This window comes from Prionailurus viverrinus, chromosome B4, assembly GCF_022837055.1.
Source record: "Prionailurus viverrinus isolate Anna chromosome B4, UM_Priviv_1.0, whole genome shotgun sequence".
In the NCBI taxonomy this organism is placed as follows: domain Eukaryota; kingdom Metazoa; phylum Chordata; class Mammalia; order Carnivora; family Felidae; genus Prionailurus; species Prionailurus viverrinus.
Genome location: NC_062567.1, coordinates 35,700,535 through 35,718,399, shown reverse-complemented (window position 1 = coordinate 35,718,399; position 17,865 = coordinate 35,700,535). Strand labels below are relative to the sequence as shown.

The 17,865-nt window shown below is 47.4% G+C and overlaps 1 protein-coding gene across 10 annotated transcripts in view; it reads left to right on the top strand.

Annotated features, from left to right (window-relative positions):
* Positions 1–731: 731 nt before the first annotated feature.
* CRACR2A (calcium release activated channel regulator 2A) overlaps positions 732–17,865 on the top strand; it is a 136,406-nt gene continuing 119,272 nt past the window's right edge. For 4 of the 10 annotated variants that reach the window (XR_007153947.1, XR_007153948.1, XM_047866691.1 and 1 more), the window contains exon 1: positions 732–1,050. The gene's annotated coding sequence lies outside the window, so the exon portion shown is untranslated. The remainder of the gene's footprint in view (positions 1,051–17,865) is intronic. The other 6 variants (XM_047866688.1, XM_047866683.1, XM_047866686.1 and 3 more) reach the window with 2 other exon arrangements.

The window sequence follows — 17,865 nt, the reverse complement described above, 5'->3', positions numbered from 1 at the left end:
TGTTGAGGCATTCAACACTCCTCCCAAATAAAAACAAAACGCAACACAACACAACAAAACCCCTGTTGTAGGACCAGAGGAAAGGGAGAAAGGGGGTGCTGGTATGAGCAGCACCAGAATGGTGCACCCAAAGAGAAGATTCAGGGGTGTTCTACTGGGGTCAGTGTCTGGGGAAGGATTCCAGGAGAAGGGGACATTTCAGCGGGGCCTGGATGCATGAATAAGAGTTCCAAACTCAGACAAGAAAGGGGAAGGGTGTTCCAGGCAAAGCAAGAACTCCCAGAGGCTGCTGTTTGGCAACAGCCTGGGTGCCTAGAGCCGGGGTGCATGTGTGTGTCTTGGGCAGCCGGGTTGAGGCTGGAAAATGAGCGTGTGGCCAGTTTGCCCAGGAAGGTTTTATATCCAGGCTGAGGGTCATCTGTCAGCCTGAACCTTAGGAGGCCTCTGGAGATTTATTTAATGCTTTATTAATACATATGTATTGGATGTTATTATGTGGGCATCTATGCCCACAGTTCACCGTATAGAAGAGGCAGGAGAGCATGAAGGACAAAATCCAGGAAGGCTGAACAGCAGGGGTGGGTCTGGGGTGGACCTGGAGTTTTTCAGGGGTGCATATCCAAAATGAGAGAAAAGCAGCGCCCTACCAGGCTGTCTGTAAACATTCTGAAACCTGGGCGAGGGGCCTAGGGGCACTGGAGCAGAGGGGCCCGGGAAGTCTGACCAGTCAGGCAGGCTAAGTCAGCAGCAGCCCCGCCCTCAGCACCCAGGCTCCCGGGCTGGCTGAGGTCGCCTCCCGCCGGCCCAGACCCCACCGCGCGGCGAGGGCGGATCCTGGAGGGCGCCCAGGGGGCGGCGGCGCCGGCAGCCGGGGTGGGGGTGGGGGGCTCCAGGCACGCCACCGCCGCTTCTCTGGCGCCGGGGGCTGGTGCTGCCTGTACGGGTCGGGGCGGAGAAAGTGGAGCAGCCCCGCCTGGCAAGAGGCCACCTGACAGCTGTGAACTGAACCCGCGGCAAGGGCGGGTCAGAGGGAAGGCAGCGAAGCCCAAGGTACGGTGGAGGAGGGTTGAAGGGTCGAGGGGTGCGCGCTCCCCCTTCCCCGCTGTGCGCGGTGCAGCCCGGGAGTCGGCGTTTCCTCTCTGTACCCCCGGGGGCAGCCAGGTGTGCGCGAATGTGTGCGCAGCACATGGAGTTGGGGGGCAGGGGAGGCTGTGTGCCCCGGAGGGGAACAGCGGGGCTCCCTCACTCTTGCCCCCACACTGTGCCCGGCCCTTGCTCCCTGGTCGGGAAGATCCCTGAGAGGGACTGGAGGAGGGTGGAGAAGCACTAGGGTTGAGATCCAGAAGGCCCTCAGGGACCCTTTTGCCACACCCAGCCTCTTCGTTTTACAGAAGAGGAAACTGAGGTTCAGAGTGAAGTGACTTGCCCAAGGTCACAGGTCTAGAAAGGAAAACTCCTTACTTGCATGTCAGTGCTGTTATGAGCTCTTGCCACGTGGACCAGGACAAAAGCATGGCTGTTACCTTGAGTAAACACAAAGCACTGAGAGAGACAGAGAATCAAAAGACAAAGAGACAGAAAGAGAACCTTCCAGAGCAAAGGAAGAAGGTCAGGAAATGGGCTTATTACTGGGGCTGCACTTCCTCCCTGGGTCTGTTCCTGCTGTGGTCTGGCCACATGACTCAGCTGGCCCTGCAGCTGTGGACTAGGTGTGTGTGCATGTGCGTGCATGTGTGTGTGTGCATGTGTGTCTGTGTGTGTAGTCACATGTGTATATGTGTGTGTGTGCACACGTGTGTATGTGTATATTAGCACCAAGATGTAGTGAATCTCACCAAGCATTTGGAAAAGCCTGCTGAGTCCATATGTCCATCCACTTATACACAGTGAACTTGTTGGGGACTGCCCTGTGTTTGACTCTGAGGAGGTTTTTATAGACAGGTTCTGGCATTGAATGGACCATTTTAAGCCCGTATTGCCTTTATTTCCTTTAAACAACACATGCATACACAGAATGGCCCATTATTTCCACTCATCCATCAAGTGGTCAAGTAATTTCCTTGACATCTCAAATTGTTTCCTTTCCTTTAAGAGACATTTGGTTAAGGCTTAGCTTTAGTCAGAGCCAGAGGGTGTCCCATCCAAGTGTGCATGGTCAGTGAGAGCTGTCAGTCAAGTCAGAAGGTACCTGTGCCCACTGCCAGCCCCCGTAGGCACTGATGGGGGGAAGCAGAAAGGAGAGGGTGGTTGTGGGAGAAGAGGAAGGAGAGGGAGGGACACAGTGAAGAGATAAAGGAAGGAAGGAAGAGCTAAGTCCATGGCACAGACAAGTCAGTGGCATGGGCAGAGCTGTGTTTGGGGATCTACACTTCAGGAACATGCTCCCCAGTACTTAGAGACGGCACAAAGCCGGGAGATAACCAGATGGACATAAAAGAAAAGACAAGAGCTAGTCAGCCTTAGAATTTATCGTGCAATCCATTCACTTATGAGAGTGAAAAGGAGAGTGTTAATAATGATGCAGGACACCCTGGACAAATTGGTCTTCCTTATGACAGCCAGTACACATTAACTGGAACACATATGCTTCCTGGTTGACGCTTCACTAACAACCCCATCACTCTGCTGTCATACTTTTTTTTTTTTATAGAAAAAGTAACTGAGGGGGGTGCCTGGGTGGCGCAGTCGGTTAAGTGTCCGACTTCAGCCAGGTCACGATCTCACGGTCCGTGAGTTCGAGCCCCGCGTCAGGCTCTGGGCTGACGGCTCAGAGCCTGGAGCCTGTTTCCGATTCTGTGTCTCCCTCTCTCTCTGCCCCTCTCCCGTTCATGTTCTGTCTCTCTCTGTCCCAAAAATAAATAAAAAACGTTGAAAAAAAAATTTAAAAGAAAAAGTAACTGAGGAACAGAGAGGCAAAGTATCATGCCCACGGTCACGCAGCCAGTAAATGGTAGAGGCAGAATTTGAGTGCAGGCATTTGGGCTGTTCCAGAGCCTGGATCTGCAGCATCACATGACCCTGGCCCTCCACCACCAGCACTAAGATAGAGAGGACTCCCCTGTCCCCTTCCAGAACTCAGCATGTGAGCTTTTAGATAGTTGTTTCCTCTTATATCTGCTCTCAACCGTCAGCTTAGCATGACATCAGCTGGATAGGAAGCCGAGCTGTGGTCAAAGCTGTAGTGACAGAGGAGGAAGCACGCTGTGGGCCTTGTCCTTACAGGCTGCACCTTGTTTAGAGAGCCTTGGCCTCGGGTCTCTAGGTTCTGATTCATTCTTGCTTTGTAGCCACTCTGGCCTTTCAGACTGGGTCCCTGAGGATGTTTGGTCTGGGTTAGATGTAACAAGATCCTCTGGAGGGCCTGTGTTGGGAGTAGGTTCCTAAAGGCCCTCTACTGCCAGGAGTGACTCAAGGGGGCCACCGTCTGATGGACAAAGTTACATTCAGGGGTCCCTCCCAACTTGAGGAATATAGGATTTTCTTTTGTGACAGATTCTTATGCTGACAGGCATTCCCTTTGTCAGTTTGTTTTGGCTCCCAGCCCTGGCTTTCTCAAAATGTCAGTGGGGCTCTTTCTTCCCTGACCTGCTTGTTGACACACCCTGGATGGGCTGGCCCGGGGAGGCATTGCTGGGGGCAGCATCTTAGCAGTGAGCAGAGTCTGGCCCTGGGTGATGCTCTGGGCATTTCTAGGAGATGCAGGAAGGTGGGAGCAGACAGGCTTCCCATGTGGTTCAAGTTCCAAGAACCTCTGTCCCCACTGACCTTGTGCTAAAGACCCCTTATTCACATAACAGAGCTACCCTGCCCTGGGGGCTGGGCCTGAGAAATTGTGGGAGGGAAGGAACCTTCCTTCTTCTTCTTCTTCTTCTTTTTTTTTAATTTATTCATTTTTGAGAGAGACAAAGACAGAACATGAATGGGGAAGGGGCAGAGAGAGAGGGAGACACAGAATCCAAAGCAGGCTCCAGGCTCTGAGCTATCAGCACAGAGCCTGACGCGGGGCTCAAACCCATGAACCGTGAGATCATGACCTGAGCCGAAGTCAGACGCTTAATCCACTGAGCCACCAGGCGCCCCCAGGAACCTTCCTTCTATAAGGGAGCTCCAGCAGTGTGGCTGGATTGGCTCAGCACCCAGCCCTTGCTCCTTGCACTCTCCTCGTTCTGTGCAATCCTCTGCCCTCCTGGGCTTGGAGGAAAGGTGAGAAGGTGAGAAGGTACAACTTAGCACCCAGGCTGGAGTGTGCCAAGACCCTCTGGGGCCATGGTGTGGGTGCCCTCCCCCTGCAGGGCCTGCATTTGCCTTTCTGGCCAGGCAACTTCCTTAGCTCCCCTTCTAACTCACAGCAGCACCAGGGAAGTATGAGCCTGGCTACAATGGCTCAGTTGCCAGTGCAGACAAGAAGACAATCTCCCATTAGCTGGGCGATGGGTTTATTTTCACTTTATTTACTTTAGAGATTGCTCAGTGTTGAGCTCCAGGATATGCAGCTGGCCCAGGTATTTGGATGGAGCTTTGCCACATTGAATCCACATAACCCCACACCTGTACTCGATGGGGTGGGAGGGGAGAAAGATGGACTTCCAGCAGCCCCACCCTGAGTAAACACAGAACTGAACCCCCATTTTACAGATGAGGAAGCCAAGGCTCTGAGAAGTAGAGTAATTTGCCTGAAGTCATATAGCCAATAAGAGGCCAATCTGGGGGGCACCTGGGTGGCTCAGTTGGTTAAGCGTCCAACTCCCAGTTTCGGCTCAGGTCATGATCTCACAGTTCCCCAGTTCGAGCTCGCATCTGACTCCAAGCTAACAACACAGAACCTGCTTGTCATTCTGTCTCCCTCTCTCTCTCTGCCCCTCCCCGACTTGTTCTCTATCTTTCAAATAAAAGTTAACCTAAAAAAAAAAAAAAAGAGGCCAGTCTGGGATTTGAACTTGCAACCTGGCCCCAGGGCCATGCCTCAACCATCCCTCAGCTTGCACCTCTGAATGCTGAACCCAGAACCAGAACCAGACTGGCTCTGACTCTGACCAGCCATGTGTCCTCAGCCTGAGTTTCTTCCCTCTTCAGTGAAATGGGAATAATTACCTGCCAGTCTGCCTTGGGTGAGCAAATGGGTATGAAAGGGCACCGCAGTGAAGGCTTTCAGGAGCCCTTTGGTCGTGGTGTCTTTTGCTGTTGAGCTCCACCATCCAGGGCTTGTCGCTCCTTGCCAGCAGGCCCATCTTAGCCCCCGCTTCCCCAGAGGACAGGGACAACTTCTCTCACCTAATCAGCATCTGTGCTTCCTGAGCTCCTCTTGGCCAGCTAAGGGCCCCCAGGGGACCTGATTTAAGAAGAGAGGCCATGTCCCTTCAGCCAGCGTTCACAGTCCCCTTGGAGGGTTAGTCTAAAAAAATGGCCAGTCCTGTTGGGGTTCAGAGCAAGCAGAGTCAAGTATATATCTTGTGGCCTCACAGAGCAAGTGGGATTTGAGCTGAACCCAGAAGAGCGGGTCAACCTTGGAAAGACACAGAGGAAAGTGGAGGCGTTGGAGGTAGAGCCTGTGACAGGGTACGAAGCACAGTGGGCAAAGGCATGCTGGTGAGCAGCAGGAGGGCCTTCCCAATTGAAGGGTCCCCACAGAGGCCTGTGTCACTGAGTCAGTGTGTCCGGCTTCCAGCAGAACTCCGCATCACATTGCTGCCCTTGTGCTTGTAATGACAGCTGGGAAATGCTGTTGGGCCCCAGTGAGGCCAGGCCCAGGCCACAGGGCATTTATAGCAGGAGTGCCCTGAGGCACAGGACAGCCCTTTACTCTCTGGAATGGTGGCACCAGGCTGGCATGCCTTGCTGCGGACACCAGTGAGGTCATGGCCAAGGGGGTTAGAGACCCTGGCCAGAGAGGCTACATGTGCCTCCAGCTAGAGTTTATATTTCTTTGGGAAGGAGGGGGGGGGTGTCAAAGCCACTCTGTTTATAACCTGAACAAGACAGCAGCACCACTGTCCCCAGAGAACATGGAAGGGAAGGGGTGGAGGTCCTTGGGAGCTTCCTTCTATTTCATCTGAATTATGGTCAGAAATTCCTATCGGGGAGATACCGTCAGAAAAGACGAATTGTTCTGCATAAGAATCTTAGCTCTTTCTCTGATGCCATGATCCGTGATGGCTGTGGGTTTTCAAGTCTTCTGGCAGCTTGTATGAAACAGACATCCCGGGGGCACCTGGGTGGCTCAGTGGGCTGAGTGCTTGACTTTGGCTCTGGTCGTGATCTCCCGATTCGTGAGTTCGAGCCCCGCATCGGGCTCTCTGCTGTCAGAGCAGAACCCACTTCAGACCCCTCTCTCTCTGTCCCTCCCCTGCTTTTGCTCTCTCTCAAAAGTAAATAAACCTTTATGAAAGTAATAAACAGATGTCCTGGGTAAGGATCAGCTTCATGCGAAAGAGGTGGTAGCCTTCAGTGTGGTGTCTGGGTGCATGGACAGTGCCTTCCCTGAGTCCCACAGAGAGAAGGCGACCCTAATTCTCCTTTCTGTTACTTTTGTTTTAATGTCTTCAGTGGGCTAAGAGTTCAGTTTTAGGATATTGTTTTATTTTAGAGTTTTTTTTGTTTTTTTTTTTGTTTTGTTTTTTGTTTTTTGGTAACTTGGTCTTTTTTTTAATTGGAGTAAAATATACAGAACATAAAATTTACAATTTTAACCATTTTTAAGTGTGTAGTTCAGTGGCATTAAGAACATTCACAGTGTTGGGGCGCCTGGGTGGCTCAGTCAGTTAAACGTCCAACTCTTGATTTCCACTCAGGTCATGATCTCACGGTTTGGTGAGTTGGAGCCCCATATTGGGCTCTGTGGGAAGCCTGCTTGGGATTCTCTCTCTCTCTCTCTCTCTCTGTCTCTGCCCCTCCCCTGCTCACACTCTCTCTGTCTCACTAAAAATAAGTAAATAAACTTAAAAAAAACAGCATTCACAGTGCTGTGTAGCCACCACGACCACCACCAGACGTGTCTTCATCTTCCCAACTGATACAGTGAGGTATTAACCCTGACCCCAGAGAGTTCCCCAGTCTTGCTGTGTCTCAGCTTCCTTTCTTGCAGTGGCCTAGCTATCAGATGCTCCCTCCACTTGGGCAATCTTTTTGCTGCTGTTCCTTGATACTTGCTGGGGTGTTGTTTTTTTTTACTCTTTGCTTCTGCCACACGAGCTTCTGTGACCCTACACTCCTTTGGGCTGGGTTCTGTGCTGAGCACTTTATACTGCACCTCATATATTTCTCCCAATGGTCCGCTATGGTATTTACTATCATTCATCCTTCCGAGATGAGGATGAACAAAAAAGATGTGGTTTATAGATACAATGGAATACTACTTGCATCAGAGATGCAACATCCTGAGGCCATGGTAATGCCAGAGGCCGGGATTGACTCTGGACTCTCTGACCTTCCTCCTTCGTCTGGATGGGAATGTCATTGTATAGAATCAAGCACAGTGTCTACTCCAGAAGGTTTCTAGAATCTGCAAAACTTTGGGTATATGTCCCATGAACCATCTTCCATTAGGATTCCTCACTGGAGGCTTTAGCCAAAAAGGGTTTGCTTGTAAATAGCTTAATTACATACCATAGATAAACTGCTAATGGAATTTACCAAACTGCTAAATTAAGCTTCTCAACTAATTATACACGTACTATAAAGTGCGAGTTTAGCTTTGACCGTGCATGGGTCCCTCCCACGGCGAGATAGATGGCGAATTCTCTTTGGCCATAGGGATTTGGTCACCATGTCAGTTCTTATTCTTAATCACGAGCAGTTGTGCTTTTCTGTCCCCTCTTGATGTTCTGATGAAGCCTGACTCTGCATTTACTCAGGGCAATGTAATTTATCCCTACAACATGTTTGTCCTGACTACAAATGTGCCAGAATGTATTTCCTGTTTCTTCAGCAGACATTCTTTCCAGCATTTTTATCTTTTGCAGTGTGTGTCTCTTTGGCACCTTTCTCCTCCTCCTCCCCCTCCTCCGCCTCCTCCTCCTCCTTTTTTTTTTTTTTTCTGTACTAAATGACTTATTATTTTGTAAAAAATAATTGATTGTCAAATTGGCTTACATGCAACACTCAGTGCTCATCCTAACAAGTGCCCTCCTCAATGGCCATCACCCACTTTCCCCTCTCCCCCACCCCCCATCAACCCTCAGTTTGTTCTCTGTATTTAAGAGCCTCTTATGGTTTGCCTTCTTTCCTCTCTGTTTGTAACTAGTTTTTTCCCCTCCCCGCCATGGTCTTCTGGTAAGTTTCTCAAGATCCACATATGAGTGAAAACATGTATCTGTCCTTCCCTGACTGACTTCTTCCATTTAGCATAAAACCTTCCAGTTCCATCCACATTGCTGCAAATGGCATGATTTTATTCTTTCTCATTGCCAAGTAGTATTTCATTGTATCTATAAACCACATCTTCTTTGTTCATCAGTTGATGGACATTTAGGCTCTTTCCATAATTTGGCTATTGTTCAAAGTGCTGCTATAAACATTGGGGTACAAGTGCCCCTATGCATCAGCACTCCTGTATCCCTTGGGTAAATTCCTAGCAGTGCTATTGCTGGGTCATAGGGTAGATCTATTTTTAATTTTTTGAGGAACCTCCACAGTTTTCCAGAGTGGCTGTACCAGTTTGCATTCCCACCAACAGTGCTAGAGGGTTCCCATTTCTCCACATCCTTGCCAGCATCTATAGTCTCCTGATTTGTTCATTTTAGCCACTCTGACCGGCATGAGGTGGTATCTCAGTGTGGTTTTGATTTGTATTTCCTTGATGAGGAGTGATGTTGAGCATCTTTTCATGAGCCTGTTGGCCATCTGGATGTCTTCTTTAGAAAAGTATCTATTCATGTCTTCCGCCCATTTCTTCATAGAATTGTTTTTTGGGTGTAGAGTTTGATGAGTTCTTTATGGATTTTGGATACTAGCCCTTTATCTGTTATGTCATTTGCAAATATCTTTTCCCATTCCGTCGGTTGCCTTTTAGTTTTGTTGATTGTTTCCTTTGCAGTGCAGAAGCTTTTTGTCTTGATGAAGTCCATTCAATAGTTCATTTTTGCTTTTAATTCCCTTGCCTTTGGGGATGTGTCAAGTAAGAAATTGCTACAACTCAGGTCAGAGAGGCCTTTTCCTGCTTTCTCCTCTAGGGTTTTGATGGTTTCCTGTCTCACATTCAGGTCCTTCATCCATTTTGAGTTTATTTTTGTGTATGTTGTAAGAAAGTGGTCTAGTTTCATCTTTCTGCATGTTGCTGTCCAGTTCCCCCAGCACAATTTGCTAAAGAGACTCTTTTTTCCATTGGATACTCTTTCCTGCTTTGTCAAAGATTAGTTGGCTGTACATTTGTGGGTCCAATTGTGGGGTCTCTATCTATTCCATTGGTCTATGTGTCTGTTTTTGTCTGGCACCTTTCTACTTGCTTTTCATCACCCTCTCTGTGGACTCTGCTGGCCCCTGCTGTGTTGCCCCACACTCAGATTTCTAGGGTTCATCTTTGCTTGGGGCTCAGGGTTTCATTTTTAGGAGATGTGGCTTAAGTCCAGGAATGAAGTCAGCTGGAGAAACAGCAAGGTATCCAGCAGACTTTGACATGGGCTCCCTGCATAAGATAATTTATTGAGTACCTACCATGTGCCAGGCACTGTTTCTAGTCTAGGACTTAGCATCCCCATTTTACAGATGAGGGGACTGAGGCTCAGAGTGGTTAAATAACTTGTCTGAGTTCACAAATCTAATTCTAGATTAGATACTTACATCAAGGACATCTCCCCCATTGCTGCCGATCCTTCTATCAGAAAGGCTCCCTGCAAAGGCTAATCCCTTGGGGAGTGAGGTCTGCTGAATAACAGAGCTCTGTTAACACACCTGTAACATGGGAGCAGTTTCCTCTGACTTGGCACTAGGTAACGTGCTCCAGGCACAGGCCAGTCAGAAATATAGGGATGGGGAAGATAGGGGCGCCTGGGTGGCCCAGTCGGTTGGGCGTCCGACTTCAGCCAGGTCGCGATCTCGCGGTCCGGGAGTTCGAGCCCCGCGTCGGGCTCTGGGCTGATGGCTCAGAGCCTGGAGCCTGTTTCCGATTCTGTGTCTCCCTCTCTCTCTGCCCCTCCCCCGTTCATGCCCTGTCTCTCTCTGTCCCAAAAATAAATAAACGTTGAAAAAAAAATTAAAAAAAAAAAAAAAGAAATATAGGGATGGGGAAGACCGATTGAAAAGTCTGCTCTAGCATTTTTTAAGGAATGTGATTTTAATACACTGGACCGCTGCTTGAATCAGAAACAAAGACACAAAAAGGAACTGCTAAGTGAAATGAATGTTAATGAAAAAAAAATTACTAGGCCTCCATTATGCAATCACACATTGCAAACTAAAAATATTTTTTTAAACATGCAAGCCCTATTTGCTGGAGTTAGAAATAGAATGAAGAGCTCTAATTTGTTCTGAATAACAATCACATTACACCACTTACCACATCTGAATTTTCGGATACTTCAGGGGCTAAGTGAATGTGGTTTTAGTGATTATTAATGCCAGCCTCCCCCACCCCCTCCCCCAAAACCCCAAAACTTAAACAAAATGGATCAACAGGTAGTGATTAAGCACCTACTGTGTGCAGTACGTTGTGCTGGCAGAAAGAACAAAGGCCCTAATACTTGTGTTGACAGCATAGGTGACTGTTACAAAGAGAGCAAGACAGAGTGTGTACTCTGGAAAGAAATGGGCTTTAGAGAAGGCGTAACAGTGTAGGTGAGAACTGAGCTGGGCTTGCAATGATAGTGGAATTCAGCAGATGGGTGGCCACATTGAGTCCTGGGAGGAGTGTTCCATGAGAATCCTTCAGTTCATTTTAATAGACAGTGTCTAAGGGCCCTTCTGAATGGAAATTAAACCCAAAAGACATGCTTTAACCCTGCCAATAATTTTTTAATGTTTTTAAATTTATTTTTGAGAGAGAGAGAAAGAGAGAAGAAAGATTGAGCATGAGTGGAGGAGGGGCAGAGAGAGACAGGGACAGAGGATCCGAAGCGGGCTCTGTGCTGACAGTAGAGAGCCTGATGTGGTCGTTGAGCTCATTAACCATGAGATTATGATCTGACCCGAAGTCGGATGCTTAACCGACTGAACCACCCAGGCGCCCCAACCCTACCAATATTTTCAAGGGTTACCTCCTCCTCCTACTGGCCATCACTGACCCAGTTTACCCTCTAAAAAATGTTAGGAGCCAGAACTCTCTGATCCTTCCTCTCTCACGTGGACAGAGATGTTGTATAGAATTCAGCACAGCCTGTCCTGCCTGGGCACATGTGTGTCTACACTCGGAGGGTTCTAGATTCTGCGTGGGTGCAAACCTGTGTTATATGGACCATGCTCCATTAGGATGGAGATGTGTTCAGAACCACGCAGAAGGTTCTATAGGGCTGTAGAGTGGAAGCAGGCAGGGCCACCCACAGAGACTCACACTCTTTGTACAAAGTTATCCACCAGGAAAGCTACCCAAAACAGACAGAGAGGAGAAGCCCAGGTGATAACTCCTTTAACAATAGCCCACCATTGGCTTCTTCCATGTCTGCTGCCTGATTTCTTTTCAGCCTAGTTGTGGGGCACAGCCGAGGCCTGGCAACAGCCTTAACCATCCTTTCTGCCCCTACCTGCCTGGGTCCCTTACTAGTTCACGCACCACACAGCCATGCCATGCTGTCTGCAGCTGCAAAGTCAGGGCCGGGCTGTCCCAGAGGACTTTAGAAAGAGATGTTAACTAGCACAGTGGCGGTCATGGCTGACTGTCTTGTCCTCACCCAGGGAACACATGTGTTCACGCCACTGCTCAGGGCCGTTAGCCTATAAACTCCAGGCTGATTGGGCCTAATTAATGCTCCTGAGCGTGTTTTCTTCTGTAGCTTAAGACACAAGCTGAGTGACAGAGTCATGCCTCATGTCCCCCTATGCAAATGCCAGTCTGATGGAAGTCCTAATGGGGTTCTCTTAGGATGCAGTTCTCTTAGGACCTGGTCCCCAGGAGTGGAAGCAGGCAGTCGGGTAAGACCAGAAAGCTCAAGCGGAGCAGTTATACTTGGCAGCAAGTTTGTGGCACTTGCTCACTGTTATTGGCCTCAGCCACCCACCCCACTGATGGCCCCATGCCCATCACATCTCTTAGGCATGTTGTGAACAGTAGAATGAAGCAGTAACAATGGGAAACCACTTTACAAGGATAAAACCTTTTAAATGGAGGCTGCTTATATTTTTTTGCAGCCAAGTAGTCCCCATCCGTTCACCAGGCTGGGCTTAATTGACCATTTGCTTTGTAGGTCTTTAAAATAGGTCCGTGGGGAGTCAGCTCAGGCCTCAGTGCCATTTACCAATAGGGTGAGCTTGGCCAGTGACCAGAGTCCAGAGCTCCCAGCTTGCAAGACTCTCAGGCAGAAATGGGAAGGGTCCAGGCTGACTGGCACCTCGGGGAGCCCGGGTTCCGTTTCATCCCCAACAGCATAGAGATGCCCCACAAATAGAGGTGTTAATCTGAGGCTTTGTCGTCTGTAAGAAACGATCCACAGTACGTCCTGATATCCGGAGCTCCTGCCCTTCCTTCACAAATATTTGCCCAGGGGTATAGAGAGTAGAGGTAGCTGTGGAGAAGAAAGGATGGAGCATGGTGCCTGGCCGCAAGTGCAGGTGTGTGTGGTCAGACACCTGTCAGCTTCACTTGGTGTAGATGCAAGTGCACTCATTCACTGAGTGCCTCCCATGTACCTGAGTTATGAGACAGGACTATTACTCTCATCCTTAGCTTAGAGGTGAGGAAAGTGGAAGCCAAGCCACCTGCTCAAGGTCATCCGGGTAATAAGTGTAGAATCAGAATTCAAATGCACATGTTTGGACTACAGATCCCCGACTCCCAACAGGCTAAGACCAGTACGCTGACGATGATCCTTCCTGCGGACCAAGCTCTTTGCTCTTTGCACAGCGGTCCCATGCTCCGCTTTTAAATCTTCACAGCAGAGCAGTGAGGTGATTATAATGCTGGGTGTTGTATGCTCCACTGTGCATGTTAAATGAAATGATGCCTATGGAAACACTTAGTAAATTGTAAGATGCTCTCCAAATATGATATAATTACTGCCTCCAATTTACAGGTGAGGAGAATAAAATCAGAGAGGTTCAGTGGCTTGACTAAGGACACATGGGAACAAATGGAAGAGTAAGGATGCCAGCCCAGGTCTTAGAACTTCAGGACTGGTGTTAGTTGTTTCCTTGACACAATCAAGGGAAGATTGGTTCTGGATTTGTCCTTCCCTTCCCTGTTTGTTTGGTTTTTTTCCTTAGTGTTTATTTTTGAGATAGAGCGCATGTGCACAGGGGAAGGGCAGAGAGAGAGGGGGACAGAGGATCTAGAGGAGGTTCTGCGTTTACAGCAGCAAGCCCAGCACAGGGCTCGAACTCAAGAACCACAAGATCTTGACCTGAGCCAAAGTCAGATGCTCAACTGGCTGAGCCACCCAGGTGTCCCTATCCCCTCCCTGGTTTTGTCCACCCCCACTCCCCATCACCCCCCCCCCCGCCCCACTGCCTTCTAGATTGTTGCCAAATGAAAATTAGGCAGAGAACTTCAAAGGGTCTAAGCTAACTTTTCTTAGCTGCCTTTTCTCTTCTTTCGTAGTCCTTATGAAACAGAGTGAAGTCCAGGATGGAGTCAGGGAGAGTGTCTCAGCATGGGGACAGGGGTGCAGAAGCTGCAGCAGAGGGGTCATCTGTGTGCCTCCTGCTGTCTCCTGGTTGTCAGAAGAGCCCTGGGACAGGGGAGCAGGTGGAATGAACCATTTTGCCCTATGGATGGACGAACACATTTTTTATGATCTCTTAAAACTGCGAACGTAGGTTATCTTACAATTGTGAGTTAAATGGAAATCCAAAGTGTACATATCCCTGGAACGTGTGTGTGCGCACATGCAGTATTTTAAAAATAGAGATATCATATTTTGTTTGGAAGATCTTGGGCTTGATACTGAAAAGATAACAAGGAAACAGCTGCTAAGCATCAGCTCTGTAGTGCAGATTCATATGCTGTGACAAAGTGCCAGAATTGTATCTTCCACCTGAAGCAGAGGCAGTAATTCTCTGTTGCTAACAGTGTCTTCCTTCCTTGTTTATTTATTACATTTTGAAGAGATAGGAAATTAGGATTTATTTTACATCTTCTGGAGGCAGAAGCTATGTTGAGAGCATTTGTATGTGTCTGCTCATTTATTCCTTACAACAGCCTTGAATAAGTGGTACTATTATGTGAATTTTTAAGTTTTATTTATTTATTTTGAGAGAGAGAGAGGGACAGAGAGAGACAGAGAGAATATGAATCTCAGCAGGCTCTGCAGGGTCAGCAAGAAGCCCGATGCAAGGCTCCAGTTCCCACAAGATCATGACTTGAGCTGAAACCAAGAGTCATATGCTTAACTGACTAAGCCACATAGGTGCCCCATATGAATTTTTTAAAAACATTTTATTTTAAGTAATCTTTACACCCAGCATAGGACTTGACCTTACAACCCTGAGATCAAGAGTCGCATGCTCTACCAACTGAGCCAGCCAGGTATCCCTATTATATGAATTTAATTTTTTTAAATCTTTATTTATTTTTGAGAGAGAGAGACAGACATGAGCAAGGGAGGAACAGAGAGAAAGGGAGACACAGAATCAGAAGCAGGCTCCAGGCTCTGAGCTGTCAGCACAGAGCCCAACGTGGGCCTCGAACTCAAAAACCGTGAGATAATGACCTGAGGTGAAGTCAGAAGCTTAACCGACTGAGCTACCCAGGCACCCCCCTATTATATGAATTTTTAAGATGAAGATTCAAGTTTCGCAGGTAGTAAGAAATGACAGCAAGAGATTAGTGTAAACATGTCTGACTCCAGATCTACCCTCTTTTGTCAGTGGACTGAGAAAATCCATTTTCGTTTTCCTTCTTCTTCATTCCTTCTTTAATCTCAGATCTTCCATCAGAATCTTTCCTCCTGTCAGAAATATACCTTTTAAAAATTTCCTTTAAGGGGCACCTGGCTGGCTCAGTCGGTTAGGCATCTGACTTCGGCTCAGGTCATGATCTCGAAGTTCATGAGTTTGAGCCCCAAATCGGGCTCTTTGTTGTCAGTGCAGAGCCTGCTTTAGATCCTCGGTCTGCCTCTTTCTCTGTCCCTCCCCCATTTGCTCTGTCTCTCTCTCAAAAAAAAAAAAAAAAAAAAACTCTTTAATGAGGGTCTGCTTGTGGCAAACTAGAATTTTGTTTATTGGATAACGCCTTTATTTCTCTTATTCTTTTTAAAAAAAAATATTTTATTAGTTTATTTTATTATTTTTTTAATGTTTATTTATTTTTGAGAGAAACAGAGAGAGACAGGGTGCAAGCTGATGAGGGGCAGAGAGAGAGAGGGAGACACAGAATCCAAAGCAGGCTCCAGGCTCTGAGCAGTCAGCACAGAGCTGGATGCGGGGCTCGAACCCACGAACCATGAGATCATGACCTAAGCCGAAGTCGGACGCTCAACTGGCTGAGCCACCCAGGTGCCCCTTTATTTATTTATTCTTTAAGTAATCTCTACACCCAATGTGGGGCTCAAACTCACAACCCTGAGATTAAGAGTCACACGCTCTACTGACTGAGCCAGCCAGGTGCCCCCATTTCTCTTATTCTTAAAGAATGTTTTTTTAGGTATAGAATTCTCAGATGACAGTTACTGTCTTCTACCATGTTGAGGGCATTTGACCACCACCTTTTGACTTAAAATCATTTAAAGGTAACTTGTCTCTTCTCGTTGGCTGCTTTTAAGATACTCTTTTTGTCTTTGACGTTCTGTAGTCTCACTAAGATATAACTAGTTGTGGGTTTCCTTTTATTCGTTCTTCTTGAGATTCATTGGTATTCTTGAATATGTGTATTGGTATCTTTCTTCACTTTTATAGCCATTATCTGTCCAAATACTTTCTCTCTCTCTTCCCTTGCTAGGGCTTCACAAAGGCACATGCTAGTTTCTAGTTTTCATGTCTCTTAAGCTCTCTCCGTATTTTTCTGAGTCTTTGTCTTTCTGTGTTGCATTTTGGTTAGTTTATTTTGACCTAGCTCCTAGCTCACTACTTCTTTCTCAGACTGTATCTAATATGCTATTAAGTCTGTCCACAGATTGTGATTTTAGTTATTTATTTTTACTTCTAAAAATTCCTTTTGGTCCATTTTCCCCATATATTCTTCATTATTTCTCGCAATTTGTTGCTGTTGTTCCTTGTACATAATTTTAAGCTTGTCTTTAATTTCTTTGATTACATTATAGCCATTATTATAATCAGAACCTAGATATTCCATTATCTGCAGAAGTCCCTGACCAGTGAATTCCTTCTTCTCTTGCCAGCTCATCGTGCTCTTAGAGATATTTTTTTTTTAAATGTATTTTATACAAGATTTTTCAGTTGTTTTTAGTGCAGGGGTGGGGGGGGGGGTGGTGGTGGTCAAAGTACTTAGCCTACTATAATGCCAGAAAAAGAAGTTTAGAATATTTATTTGAGGAGGGCACTTGTTAGGATGAGTACTGGGTGTTGTATGTAAGTGATGAATCATGGGAATCTACTCCTGAAGCCAAGAGCACACTGTGTACTCTGTATGTTAGCTAACCTGACAATAAATTATGTATATATGAAGAAAGAAATTCTGTTAAAAAGAATTGACAAAATTGGGGCACCTGAGTGGCTCAGCCAGTTAAGCGTCCAATTCATGATCTCTGCTCAGGTCTTGATCTCAGTGTTGTGAGTTCAAGTCTTGTGTTGGGCTCCACGCTGGGTGCAAAGCCTACCTAAAAAAAAAAATAAATAAAATGGCATATTATGAGTGGGAAGAGTAACCCAATGGAGATTGGCCTCTGGGACCTAGAATTGTCCACACTGTACTGAATGTAGTTTATGAACACCCTGAACAGTGCATGTATGCCTTAATGAGAAGCCAGCCAGCATGGCTTTCCAGCCCAAGTGGTAGAGTGATGGAGGCTTGTTCTGCTCTGTGCCCCACCCCCCAAGGACATGACCCCAGAAGTAGTACAAGCAAACAAGGTGAGGAGGTTTTCAAGAGACCTCCTATCTGAGGGATCATTTTATCTCTAAGGGGTTAGAGGCACCCTGAGGAGAGGAGGCTGGTAAGACTTGTCTCCCAATTGCTGCTATGAGTCATGGAGAGCCACTGGGGCTTGGTCTTGTCTCTGTTTGGAATTCAGGGACACATGTTACTCCAGCTCAGTGATCCTCTGGGGGTATCCAAAATGGACGTAGAGAGGACCATAGAGCACAAGCTGGCCTCAACCCCTCTCCCTATTTACCATATCCAATCCCTCAGTCCTCCTGATCCCACCTTCTAAGAAGTTCTAGAATCTCCCACCTTGGTCCAGGACACTACCATCTCTCACCTGGACTATAATATTCCCCCACCTGCTTTTGGTACATCCACTCCCCATTCCATCTTTCCCTTACCCATTTTATTCCCCACAAGTTGGCCAAAGTTATCTTTTAAAAAACAAATCAGATTGTGACTGTCCCAAACTTTTAGACTACAATATCAGTGATTTCCTAAAACTGCTTGGATGAAGTCCCAGATCCCTAACCCGGCCCCCAGAGCCCCTTCATCCCGCATTCCTGGCCACTCCCTGCCATGTTAAAATTGTTCTCTTCACTTCCATTTCCTTCCATTTCTTGAACACATGAGAGCTCTTTCTCCTTGAGGGTGTTTGCAGGGGCTGCTCCTTGTCCCCGCTTTCCATCCTCTAACCCTGGCTCACTCCTGTTCGTCTTGAGGAACTCACCTTAAACGTCCCTTCC